Source organism: Felis catus, chromosome X (genome assembly GCF_018350175.1).
Source record: "Felis catus isolate Fca126 chromosome X, F.catus_Fca126_mat1.0, whole genome shotgun sequence".
In the NCBI taxonomy this organism is placed as follows: Eukaryota; Metazoa; Chordata; class Mammalia; order Carnivora; family Felidae; genus Felis; species Felis catus.
The window spans coordinates 29003073-29016215 of NC_058386.1; the positions used below are offsets into that span (position 1 = coordinate 29003073).

General features: G+C 36.3%; 1 protein-coding gene and 1 non-coding gene across 8 annotated transcripts in view; both read right to left on the minus strand.

Moving 5' to 3' along the window:
- The window catches only part of DMD (dystrophin), a 2379610-nt gene that overhangs the window by 2261813 nt on the left and 104654 nt on the right, over positions 1-13143 (minus strand). The gene's annotated exons all lie outside the window — the stretch shown is intronic.
- Positions 5322-5425, minus strand: LOC111558816. Its single transcript, XR_002739954.1, has one exon. It is a non-coding gene; the product is annotated as a U6 spliceosomal RNA (small nuclear RNA).

Genomic DNA, 13143 nt, shown 5'->3' on the forward strand with positions numbered 1-13143 from the left:
CTTGCTTAACTGAAATTCTATGCCTGTTTATTAGTAACTTCCCATTTCCCCCTCCCCCAGCCCTGGCAACCACCATTCCACTCTTTGATTCTAGGGATTTGATGATTAAATATACGTCATGTAAGCAGAACCATGTAGTGTTTATCTTTCTGTTACTAGCTTGTTTCACTTAGCATAAAGTCCTTGAGGTTCATCCATGTTGTCACTTAGGGCAGAATTTCTTTTTCAAGGCTGAAACGTACTCCCCCGTTAGATATACTAAACCCTTCATCCCCTCATGTGTCCTTGGGCATCTAAGTTGTTTCCACACCTTGGCTATTGTGCCTAGTGTTGCGATGAACACAGGAGCTCTAAAAGCTGTTTGAAATCCTGATTTTGATTCTTCTGTATAAATACCCAGAAGAGGGACTACCAAATCACGTGCCAATTTCTGTTTTAACTTTTTGCAGAATCTGTGTTGCTTTCCACACACCTATACCATTTTGCAAAGCCACCAATCAAAGTGCAACAGTTCCAATGTCTCCACATCCTCACCAACACATGCTGTCTTTTGACATATACAGTATCGGTTCTAAACCTCGATGGGATCAAAGTTTATTTTTTCCCCTCTGTCATGGGGAAACATGACAGGGGGCAAACATCTGTTTCTATGCTCTCTATTTTGCTCCACCGGTCTACTGGTCTACCCTTCTGCATACAACACACGGTCTTGTTTACCACAGTTTTATATGTCATGTTATATTCTAGACGCTCTGTTTGTTTTACGTCAAGAATGTCTTTGCTTTCCGAAGCCATTTACACCTTGCTATAAATTTCATAATTGGCTAGCTGAATTGCAAAACAAAACACAGTAAAACCCAACACCTGTTGTCATTCTTATTCTGATTGTTTTACAGTCAGTTTTCAGGGAATTTTCACCTTTTTAATACTGAACCTTCCAATTCTCTAACAAGGGAGGCTTGCCCTTTAATTCTTTCATCTCTCTCTGAAGTCTGACTAGTCCCTCTGTGATGGCTGTATACATATTTTGTTAGATTCTCTTCTAGGTACTTGATTGTGATTCTCTTGTAAACGGCACCTTTCTTATACATTTCACTTTCTAAATATTCATTATTAATACATATTTTTATCGAACTTTCATTGACATACCATTAAGTTTACCCCTTTAAATTATAATTAATGATTTTTAGTATATTCACAAAGCTGTGCAACTGTCATCAGTATGTAACTCCACAGCATTTTGATCACTTCAAAAAGAAACCACAGGCCCTTTGACTTCCACTTCCCACTGCCTACTCACAAGCCCTGGAAACCCTTTATCTACTTTCTGCCTCTATCAATGTATCCATCGTTGATCATTGATAATTAAACTTCTATGTACACTTCTGAGTTGGGTTCTTTTACTTAACATATTTTAAAGACTCACCTATATCGTGGCATGTACCAGTACTTCTTCGATTATGACTGAATACTCCACTGTATGGACATACCATTTTGTGTATCCATTTACCAACTGATGGACATGTGGACTGTTTCCAGTTTTAGGCAATTAAGAACACTGCCATGAACATTGATCTACAATTAGTTTGTTCTTTTGGTTCTTTTCAGTACCTGGGATTCAAATTGCTGAGCTATATTGTCACACTACAGTCAACTTTTTGAGGAACCACTGAATTGCTTTCTCGAAGAGCTGAAACCATTTTAAATTCCCACCAGCAATTAATGAGGGGGTCAAATTTGTCCACATCCATGGCAAATTTACAAAAGTGCATATTTTTATTCTACCCAGTAGAGCGGGTGTGAAGTGGTCTTTTTTATTTTGATTTGCATTTTCCTAATATTTAATGATGCTGAAGATCTTTTCATGTGTTTATTGGCTCTTTTTACAACTTAATTGTAAAAATAATTAAACCATATTCCCATTTTTTTATTTTGGTTAATTACCTGTGTACCATTATGTTCTAAGACTTGTTTATGTATTCTAAATCCTAGATTCTCAAATAAACCATTTGCTATTATTATATCCCATTCTGCCATTTGTAGGTTTTTCTTGACAGTTTACTTTGAGTCAAATTTTTTTCTGTTTCAAGGTAGTTAATTTATCTTTTTTTTCCTTGGCACTTTGTTTAGGGGGTCACATTTAAGTAACCATTGCCTAATCCAATGTAAATAATAATTGGGTCTTTGTTTTCTCCTAACAATATTATCATTTCAGTTTTTATACTCAAATTTTCAATCCATTTTGAGTCAGTTTTTAAAAATGGCAAGACATAAGGTGTCAATTTCACATATAGTTGTCTTTCCACCAAATTTGTCAGAAAGATTAATTACTTTCACTCCCACCATGAAATTATGGAAATCTGATCAAAAATCAATTTTTAATTTATGGGTTTACTTCCGGACTCTCAATTCTATTCCATTGTCTCTCCTCATGACAGTATAATAGTTTTCATTACTGGAACTCTGTGGTAACTTTTGATATTGCAAAATCCTCCAACTTTGCTTCTCTTTTTCAACATTGTCTTGCTTATACTGCATCACTTGAATTTCCATATGAAATTTAGTATCAGCTTGTCAAGTTTTTCAACAACAAAAAAGAAAGGGTTTTTATAGAGAACATGTTCAATCAGTAGATCCATTTTGGGGTTATTACCGTCTTAAAAAGATTAAGTCTTCCAATTCATGATTATGGAGTATCTTTCCAATTACTTAGGTCTGGAAAGTGGATTCTCCCCTAGAACGTCCAGAAAGGAATGTAACTTAACCTTAATTTTATTCCAGTGAGGCCCATTTTGGACTTCTACACTACAAAACTGTCAAGTATGAAAAAAAAATTGTCTTGCATAAACCACTGAGATAATGATAATTTGTTCCAGCATGTATAGAAAGGTAATATACTTTTTATTCCCAGTGGTTAAGCATTTTCTCTTTCATAAAAAGTTGCATTTTGTCAAATGCTTTTTTGGCAGTTGTTTTGACATGGGGCTTCGGATCCTTTATTCTTTTAGTGAAGTGAAATAGATCATTGGTTCTCACTTTGAACAAACTTTGCATTCCTGGAATAAATTCCACTTGGTCATGGCCTATACTTCCTTTTTACACGTTGCTGTCTTCACTTTTCTAGTATTGTGTCTAAGATTTTTTCAAAAATTATTATACTGTCATTTGTATTTACCTATTTAGGTACATCAACCAGCTCTACTTCCTTCTTTCTTGCAGGTTATGATCTAGTTTCCCTTTCAATTCATCCTGGAGAACTTCCTGTATTTTGTAGGACTTATGTACATAAATTTTCTGGGCACTTATCGAAGCATTAATTTCTCCCACTTTTTTTAGTTTTGTTGGATAGAGAATTCTTGGTTGCTTATTTTCTTTTCCATCACCAGTTGAACATGTTATCCCATTGTCTCCTGACCATCATGGTTTTTGATGAGTAAACAGCTGTTAATCAGATTGACAACTCTTTGTATGTGAGAGATACCTTCTCTCTTGCTGCTCTCAAAATGTGTCCATGTATGCATCTCTTTTGGTTTATCTTACTTTGAATTTGTTGGGCTTCATCAGTGTGTAGTGTTTTCATCCAATTTGAAAATATTTCAACCATTATCTTTTCCAGTATTTTTGTCCTTTTCTTTCTTCTTTTCGGATGTCCATTACGCATATCTTAATACAGTTGATAGTGCCTCACAGATTTCTTTTTTATTTGAGAGATCATGTGCATGTTCCTGCAATGAGTGGGGGACAGGCACAGAAAAAGGGAGAAAGAATCCCAAGCAGGGTCTGCACAGTCAGCTCAGAGCCCGATGTGTGGCTTGAACACACAAACCATGAGATGAAGACCTGAGGCAAAATCAAGAGTCAGAGGCTCAACCCACTGAGCCACCCAGGTGCCCACATGATGTCTCACAGGTTTCTGAGGCTCATTTCTATTCATTTTTTTCTTTCTGTTGTTCACACTGGATTATATCAATTGTTCTAGCTTCAAATTGGCTAATAATTTCTTCTAACAAATAACCTGTTCATCGTCTACAGTATTTTTAAGCCGTTTTTAAAATCAGTTTGAGGTTCATAGGAAAATTGAGTGGAATGTACAGATATTTGTAATGTACTTCCTTGCCCCTAAACATGTGAAGACTCTCCCATTACCAAGTGCCCCACCAGAGTGGTACAGCTGTTACAAGTAATGAACGTACACTGCCACATCGTTATCACCCAGAGCCCATAGTTTACCTTAATATTCACTGTTGCTCTTTTACATTCTATGGGTTTTGACAAAAACATAATGATATGTATCCATTATTATAGTATCATACAGAGTCTATTCACTGCCCAAAAAATCCTCTCTGTTCTTCATCTTCATTCACTATCCCCACCCCAATCCCTGGCAACCACTGAAGTTAGTACTGTCTCCATAGTTTTGCCATTTCCTGAATGTCATATAGGTTAAATTATATAGTATGCAGCCTTCCTTATGTACAGCAGGATGGCTCTAGGGGGCTGGAGTATTCACCTTCTGCCATATGCAAGCCTAGAACTGACTGGACTGGGTATTTCTCTTCCCTCAGGTCACTTAGGCTCTGGTTAGCTTCTTCTGAGGGCAGGCATTATCAAAAAGAACAACGTGTCTCTGGCATAAATCAACAGGGTTACTTTTCCATTTCCCTGAAAAAAGTAGGAAGAGAAGTATGAGTGATGTTTACTGTGGGAAACTGGTAGAGCTCCTGGAGATAAATCCCACAAAATTTGGGGGAGGGAAGGAGACACAGTGAGCCTCCAAATTTCACCAACTACAGGTCAAGATTTCCTACCCCTGTACTAGTTCCTGTGATAGTTTCCCCTCCTACGTCTCTACTCTGGTGAGCTTTGACTCCTTGTTTTTGCCTATTTTTCTCCAATAGTGGGAATCGTGGTTTTTCCCTGTGTCCTTACCTCTCTTATGGATCCTAGAACAATTATTTTTCAACCTGTTCTTTTTTTTTTTTTCCTTAGGTGTTAGGACAAAATCGTGTCTTCCAGACTCCTTACATGCAGAATCCCATATTTAACATTTTCATATTATTTTTTGACTCTAGAAACTCTCAAGTTTATTCTTTTTCATGTGATTTCTAGCTCTTTTTTAATCTTCTCTTTTGGTGAGATATGTTCCCATAGTTTTCTTTTAAAGAGGAAGTTCCCCTCCCCCAGTCCTTTGAACACAGGTGAAATAGCTGATGTACATTTTTTTTCTATTAATCCCAACACCTGGGCTTTAGAGGTAATTGTTGGCTTTTATTTTTAATTCCTGGAGCATGGACTCTTTTTTTTTTTTCCCTCATCTAGTATTTTTTTTTTTTTTGAACACTTAATTCGCTGATCATCCTTGCTCAGGGGCCATGCTAATCTTCTTTGTATCGTTCCAGTTTTAGTACATATGCTATGGAAGCAAGTCCTAGTAGTTTTCTTTTTAAACTGGTTATTTAGTGCAATGTGGCAACTCCAGAAATTAGATTGTATTCTTTCCCCAAAGTTGGTTTTTATGTCTGTTTGTTATTTTGTTTTTAATGACTTTCTGAATTAATTCAAGACAGCTAATATTCTTTGTCACTTGTGGCCACTGAAGTCTCTCCTCAGCTTCTTACTGGCCAGCTAATAATTGGACAGGCATTTCATTAAATTCCTGGAACCAACATATCTTCCAGTCTTTCCTAAGAGGCTTTGCGTGTATGTTGGTGATACCGAAACTTATCAAGATACTACTGTTTAACTCTTATCTTTACTTCCTGTGTTGGCAAAACCTTAAATTCAGCGTTGGGTTAGAGATTCCAATATTTTCCGGGTTCTCCTGTGCTGTGTACAGTTCTCAGCATATACAAAGTTCTATGCATGTGCATGGCCATTTTGACACTGAGAAAGATACTGGAGATTTTCAAACCATCACACGTACATCTTGTTTCCTGGATTTTACTTTCAAGCTTTGGAATTAGCCTATTGTTTTAACTTTCATCCTCTACTATAGGCAAGTGCAATGTCAAAAAAGTGCATTTTATTGTTTCCAATATCTGGACCTTAAAGAAGGCTGTTAAGATGGGGCACCTGGGTGGGCAGTAAGCTAAATGTCAGACTCTTGATTTCAGCTCAGGTCATGGATCTTGTGGTTGGTGAGATGGAGCCCCACTTCGGGCTCTGGGCTGACACTGTGAAGCTTGTTTGGGATTCTCTCTCTCTCCCTTTCTCTCTGCCCCTCCCTTGCTCACACTCTCTCCAAATAAATAAAACTTTTTTGAAAAGGCTATTAACACTTAATTTTCAATGAGATCAAATAAAGAAAGCATTAAGAGCAAGGTCTTCCATTGGCGAATCGGACGGGGGGGGGGGGGGGGGGGGAGTAACAATTCTCTGGGAAGGTGGCTCTTAAGGAGCTCCACACTTATTCCTGACCCCAGGTTGCTGGTTTTAAGAGTTATATCAGAAAAAGGAGTGGAGATTCACTGTTCTTACCAAGATTCCGTTATTATTTTTTAATAAACACTACCTGTACTGCTGAAAGCCTGTACTTCATTTGCAGAGTTTGGACAAAATTTGACACTGACAATGTTTTTCATGTTCTCATTACTTTCATGGAGAAGAGGAATTATGGTAGTGGCTCACCTGCAATTTTTGTTCAAGTCACCACCTAATTTTACTATATTGATTTTTTTTTTAAGTCCAGAAACCTTGCTAAGCTTTTTAAACTCAAGTTGTTTTCAGAAGATTATATGGAACACACTAATAAAGACAGTTATGTTATTCTCTTTCCAATTCTGTTTTTTTTTCAGCCTGATTGTACAGGTTAGTACTTCCAGTGTCATGACACAGAGATAGTTAAACTACTCCTCCTCCCTGTATTCCACATCTCAGTAAGAAAGCTCTCAGTTTTGCCATAATCATTCAGCAAAATACTCCTCTTGTCATCCCAGTTTACTCTTCATATTTATCGTCAATTATTTTTCTTAGATTTTGTTACTGTATCTTTTGAGATGATCATATGGTTTCCTTCAATTATTGCTATTTTAAATTACCTAGTACTGAAACTATACCAAAAACCATAGATGCATGGTTTTGACAGAGCCAGCTATAGCCAATGCTAAGTCAGCAGGCAGGGATAATGATGCTTTAGGGTTTTCAAATAATGATGTTTTAGGGTCTTCAAAGAATATTTTAGTGTATCTGGATACACTCACTTCCTACAACGTGCTTGAATAACACTGACAACATTGATTCAATGTAATGAAGCACTCTACTATCAACTCTATTAGGTGAATAGAAGTGAATAATTACAAGTGATTTCTGTCAGGTTTTAACTTTGTCCTAGCTTTTAAAACCTGTGGTGAATGAAAGTAAAGTTGTCAACATTAAAATGCTCAAATAAGCTCCAGTAACTTGTCTATCCCAGGGTTAAAGAGTATATACACTGTTGACAGAATGTCTCAGTGTGAATTCCACATCTGTCACTTAATGGATGTCACTCTGGTCATAGCTTTTCTTTGTTATATACTTCAAGTTTCATCCTGTACTAAAATGCCAAGAGTATCCTGAAAGAACTCTTTAAGGATTATGTATGTTAAGTGTATCAAATGCTTAGAAATGACCATGTTAATAGGAAATGTTAAAGAAGTGTTATTTAATATTACATATTTTCTGTCTACTTTAAGTGTACTGCCTAAAACGTGGATGGGTTTTATCAGTGATTATTACTGTCCATTTCTACAACCACTATAAACCTGCAGTCTTATCTAATTAACAGTTAAGATACTGCTATTTATATTACTAGTATATAATGTCCATCCTAAGAAATCAGAATTATAATTGGGAATTAGTTCCTCAAATCTTTTATCTGCGTCCATCTTTGACTACAAGGTCTCAAATCCTGTAATAATGAAAACTTTAGTTGATTATAGATACATGTTACAGAATTTTCTATCTTATTAAAACCTTAAAGATGCGTATTTTACAATATTTAGAATTTCACTCAAAAGTAAATACAGAACAGCTTTCAAAACAGTAGTATTTCATGTTTTGTTCTTACAATGTTAATTTCCTCTGTCTTAGTAACAACTCCCAGGTTACAAAGTAACTTCTTACCAAACGACTACTATAAATTATCCTCAAGAGCCATCCCTTCATAATCGGTAACATGTTTCATGCCAGTATATAAAAAGCAGAATATGGAGGTAAACAGTCCATTGCACTCATGATGCAGAAATCATACATGACATTTTGAATCATGCCAAGATGTCAAACGACATAAAAGACAATAAAGATGATGAGGGTTTTCTCGAGGTGAGAGAGCTTCAGAGAGAACATCAATGACTAGGTTCCATTCAAGGTACACACACACACACAAAAGATATTGGTCAAAGTAAGTAACCCCAAGGTAGCACTTGAAATAGTGTTGGTAAATACACCATGTTTACTCATTCCTTTCATCATTTTTTCTTTCATTCAGGAAACACTGGTAAGCTCTGGTTATCCAGGTGGTGTCAAAGATCTAAGAGAAAACAAGTGATGTAGCATCTTTCCACACGGAGAGGAGGTAGGTAGTAAATAAGTAACAAGTACACAAAACTTTATTTATTTAGTTATTTTGGAGAGAAGGACAGACAGAGACAGAGAGCGCACCTGTCTGCCTGCAAGCCAGGGAGAGCACAGAGAGAGGGACAGAGACAATCACAAGCAGGGTCCTCGCTGTCAGTGGAGAGCCTGATATGTGGGGCTCTATTTCATGAACCCTGAAATCACAATCTGAGCCAAAACCAAGAATCAGATGCTTAACTGACTGAGCCACCCAGGTGACCTGACAAAAAATTTTTAATCCATTTAGTAATTTTAGTAAATGTTAAGAAAAATACAACCCAAGTCTTAATGATCAAGAAGAAAGCTAAAGGCAGGCATATTTTAAGTTCCTACCAGAAGCCCTCTCTGAGGTACTCACAATGCAAGCATGTGGAATGAAATTTCAAGGATAAAAAGTCTGCCACAAGCACAGCTAGTACATATTTGCTGGCACTCAGGTCCTGCATGCCGAGAGCTTGCACCACTGGGGAATCATGACATGTTTAGGAAACACTAAATAAAAACTCACTATCTTTCACAACTTGCTGTTTCCAAATCCTTCCCACCTTCCTGTTAGCATGTCAGATCAAAATTATTTGTATTTTGGGTCTCAATCTCTTACAGCAATAATTTTTTTTTCACAATACCTAATTGTATCTGCTCTTCATTTTCTTGCCAGAAAATTCCTCTCCAGGCATATTTTCTCTTATGATGTTTTTGATCAAAGTGTTGTCTTTGCACATAGGAACTCCCATCGTTCACCTGGGTACTAATGAGTTCATCCATTGAAGTCAGATTCTTAGCATTATCATTTTCACAGGGTAATGCTAATTTTCTTATCAGCCTATCACCAGTATCCTGCACTTGAACTTGACAAGGAACACAACCTCAAACTAGTTGCTCGGCCCAGTTGATAGCTGTATTTTTTAAGTATTGTACATTCATTCCTCTATTGGAAATGTTTATAGAATTTAAAAATCAAACTCTCATTCTGGGGACAAAACACTTAACCCTGCTGGCTCTACTGCCCCTTCCAACCCTGGTAGTAGCCCGAAGTCCCTCCAGAAGACCTTAGTTTTTGTGAAGACAGCTGGAAGCCACAGCTCCTTGTACAAATACCTATTAGCCAAGAAAAGACGGGAAAGTAACTTTACCCTCCATTAGGGGACCATGTTTTTATACAATTTCACTCTTCTAGGGGTGCCTGGGTAGCTCAGTCGGTTAAGCGTCCGACTTTTGATTTTGGCTCAGGTGGTGATCCCATGGTTTCTGAGATCAAGATCTACATCAGGCTCTGAGCTGACGGTGTGGAGCCTGCTTGGGATTCTCTCTATCCACCTCTACCCTGTTTTTGCCCTCTCTCAAAATAAACTTAGTTTGTTTGACTTTCACTCTTTTATACAATTGGACTTAACAAGCTATGTTTAGGGGTTAGGTCCTCCCATTGGTTTTGAAAAAAATATTTCCTTAGGAAATAGCTTATTGTGTTTGCCAGATGGATACCATTAAGGTCTCACTTGTCTACATTACTCCTACTTGAAGCCTCAGCTATAAGGTTTAGAAGAAATGTTTGTTTCCTGTGCCCTTTGGGACTAGAATGTTCTAACATTTTTAATAATTAAGACACATCTGACTACATATTCCTTTGTTTTTCTTGTGATAAACTTTATGTATGCATTTAATAGGCCTGCATTATACCTTCTATTTCTGCTTTTATTTGCTTACTGATCTATCTTTACTAAATGGGGGAAAAAGTTAATTCAACATTTACTATGTACCAGAGATTGTGGTGTTTACAACTTAAACCCATGTTTTACAGGGCATATTTAGATTTCAGAAGCAACTTGGGTAACTGTCAAAGAGGGTGACTGGTCTCATGCAATTCAACAACTCTCCAGGGCTAGGATGCGATCTAAATCTCACAGTTATTTGTGTTACTCCTCTATCCAGCCCTCTCCTAACTTTGCCCTTACACCTGTATCAGTTACTTCAATGTTGGTTCTTTTTAGTAAAGAAAATATTATACTCTGAATTCTGACTTACAAAATATGTGTGATACAATGCTATAATTTTTATTTAGCAACCCAATGGTTTTGCCAACTTATCAGCTTTGTCAAAAGCCAAATTATTTCATAAAATGTATCCTCCAGTCTCTCCACTGTGGACACATATCACAATATCAACAACATGTAGAAAACTCAAAACCTAAAAATAAAGATTATCACAGATAATTACCACTGGATTTGCTCAATGATTTGCCTGTCAGATGCAGTGTCCATTTTTTTTTTTTTTTTTTAGAAATCATGTCAGTAAAGGTTTTTGTTTTGTTCTGGGTACTTCCCTACAAATGGGTTCATTTTTATTGTTATTGTTCCCAGTTTCTATGTCAGTGATTTCCCTGCTTCTCATGTTGTCCACCTTCACAAAGACTTTACACTGCACCCAATTGATAATAACATTTCATTATAAAAGAACTAGTGACCTCACACGTAATTTGAGTTGTCTACTTGGTAAGAAAAACTTCTGTGCTAGTAAGTGCATATAATAAATCCTTTCTGTCTATGGCTATATTTTGAATAGCCAAACAGTATTTTTGTCTCATAGGACATCCTGTCTTTAGTGTTTAAAGCAAAAATTCCCCCTTATGTACAGCTTAATACAGTAGAAAGCAGATAAACGTTGGTCTTGAACCCGGATACTACGTATTCTTCTAGGATATAATTGAAAGAGCCATTAACTACCTGGGTATCCATATCCATCATGACCCTGACCGTATACAGATGGCACAGGACATAGTGGGCTAAGTGAAGTGAGGTAGGAAGGGTTAAATTAACCAATACAGACTGTCAAACACACTGGGTCTAAGACTACCACCAAGTCCTTATCACCCACCCAGACCTGAAGGGATAACGGAAGAAATGTTAACACTGGACTCAGGGACAGCTCCGCTGTGGAAGAGGGAGTGTATAATTGTACTTATGACTATGGATAGAAAATTCAGCCGCTGTTACACTGTAACAGAAAGGAGGGAGCCAGAGCAGTTAATACCTCTTTCTCCTCCATTCGTCTCCTCCCTTGTCAGTGATTTCCATGGAGTCAACACATCCAGAAACTAGAGCACAGAGACACTTACTGACAGAGCCTACAGAGATGACTCTCTCCAATATTAAGCAAAGTGGAGAAAGCAAATTATAAAATTGAACAAGTCCCCCCCAACAAAAAAAAAGGTGCTTAATAAATTAATTCCACTGTTTATAAATAATTTCATTCCTTAAGTTTCTTGGCTTTAAAAGGAAAATTTAATACTAAAATGATATACTTGAAAAAGTAATTTATAAATTCTAAAGCATTTCACAATTGTCAAAAAAAAAAACTCTGTTTAGGAATTCAGAAATGACTACTCAAATGTAATTAGTTTAACTCTAACTTTTTTTTTTATATATATAATACAGAGCTTAAGAAACATTGAGACATTTTAAAACTGTAGTTCTAAAAACATTACCCTATTTGAACTGTTCCTAATTTTCACTTGTGTTAATGAAGCAATGATGAACATCTTGGTGTCTACCTTGTTTTTGTGATTTGAATTACTGGATATTTGACATCAATTATTCAAGTTTTCCTGTAAAGGTGGCACCTATTCACAGTATTTTATAAGAGAAAATGGCTGATTGCTTTATTATACACTGATTTCTCACTGATTACACATTTGTGTAAATATGTATAGTACTTTGTGCCCTCAATAGTTTAACAAAATATTGTCACTTTTTGACTTTTAAAATCATTTTCCTGGAATAAATTGCTTTTTATCTGCTACAGTTCTTATATATACTTTCCTCTCAGTTTTACTAAATAAAAATCATCTTGTTTCTTTTATTAATCACCTTGAAATTTATTTTGGTATGAAAAAGGTCTAATAGAAAAGGTGTAATATTTTTCTAGGTAGCTACACAAATTTCTCACTGTCACTACTGCATACTATTTTACTGATTCATGAGATTATAAACCCGATTGTGTTATTTTTATATTACAAATAAAGGAAGGACACTGTGATTTTAAATTGCCTTGTAATCAACTACAATTCACTGTGATTTTTCTGGACTGATTCCATAGTTAGTAACTCAACAAGTATCTGAAAACATTTATAACCTTTACACAAATAGGTAACAAAACTATCAATTTTATGGTGGTTTACCAATTAAACTTTACACACTGCTTCAATGTTTTCTGGTGTTACTGTTATGCCAAAGTGTAACACTTAACGATTTTTGTCTTAAAATACACATCTATTGTTGGTTTATGCTTTTGTTCATTAGATGTTTGCAGAAAAAATTTTTAAATACTAGGACAAGTCCTCAAAACATTACGGAACAGTGTTTGGTTTTTTTGCTTTTGTTTGTTGGTTTGTCTCCCACCGCCCCGACCCAGCTCAATTTAGTTTTCCTTTCCATTGGTTGTGTCTGGCCAGCACGACTGTATGGCAAAACACTCTTTTCTCCACCCCCACAACCACATTACTTTCAGGTTTATATTCCCTTTTTGTCTGCATCACAAAGGGATTCATTCCTCAAT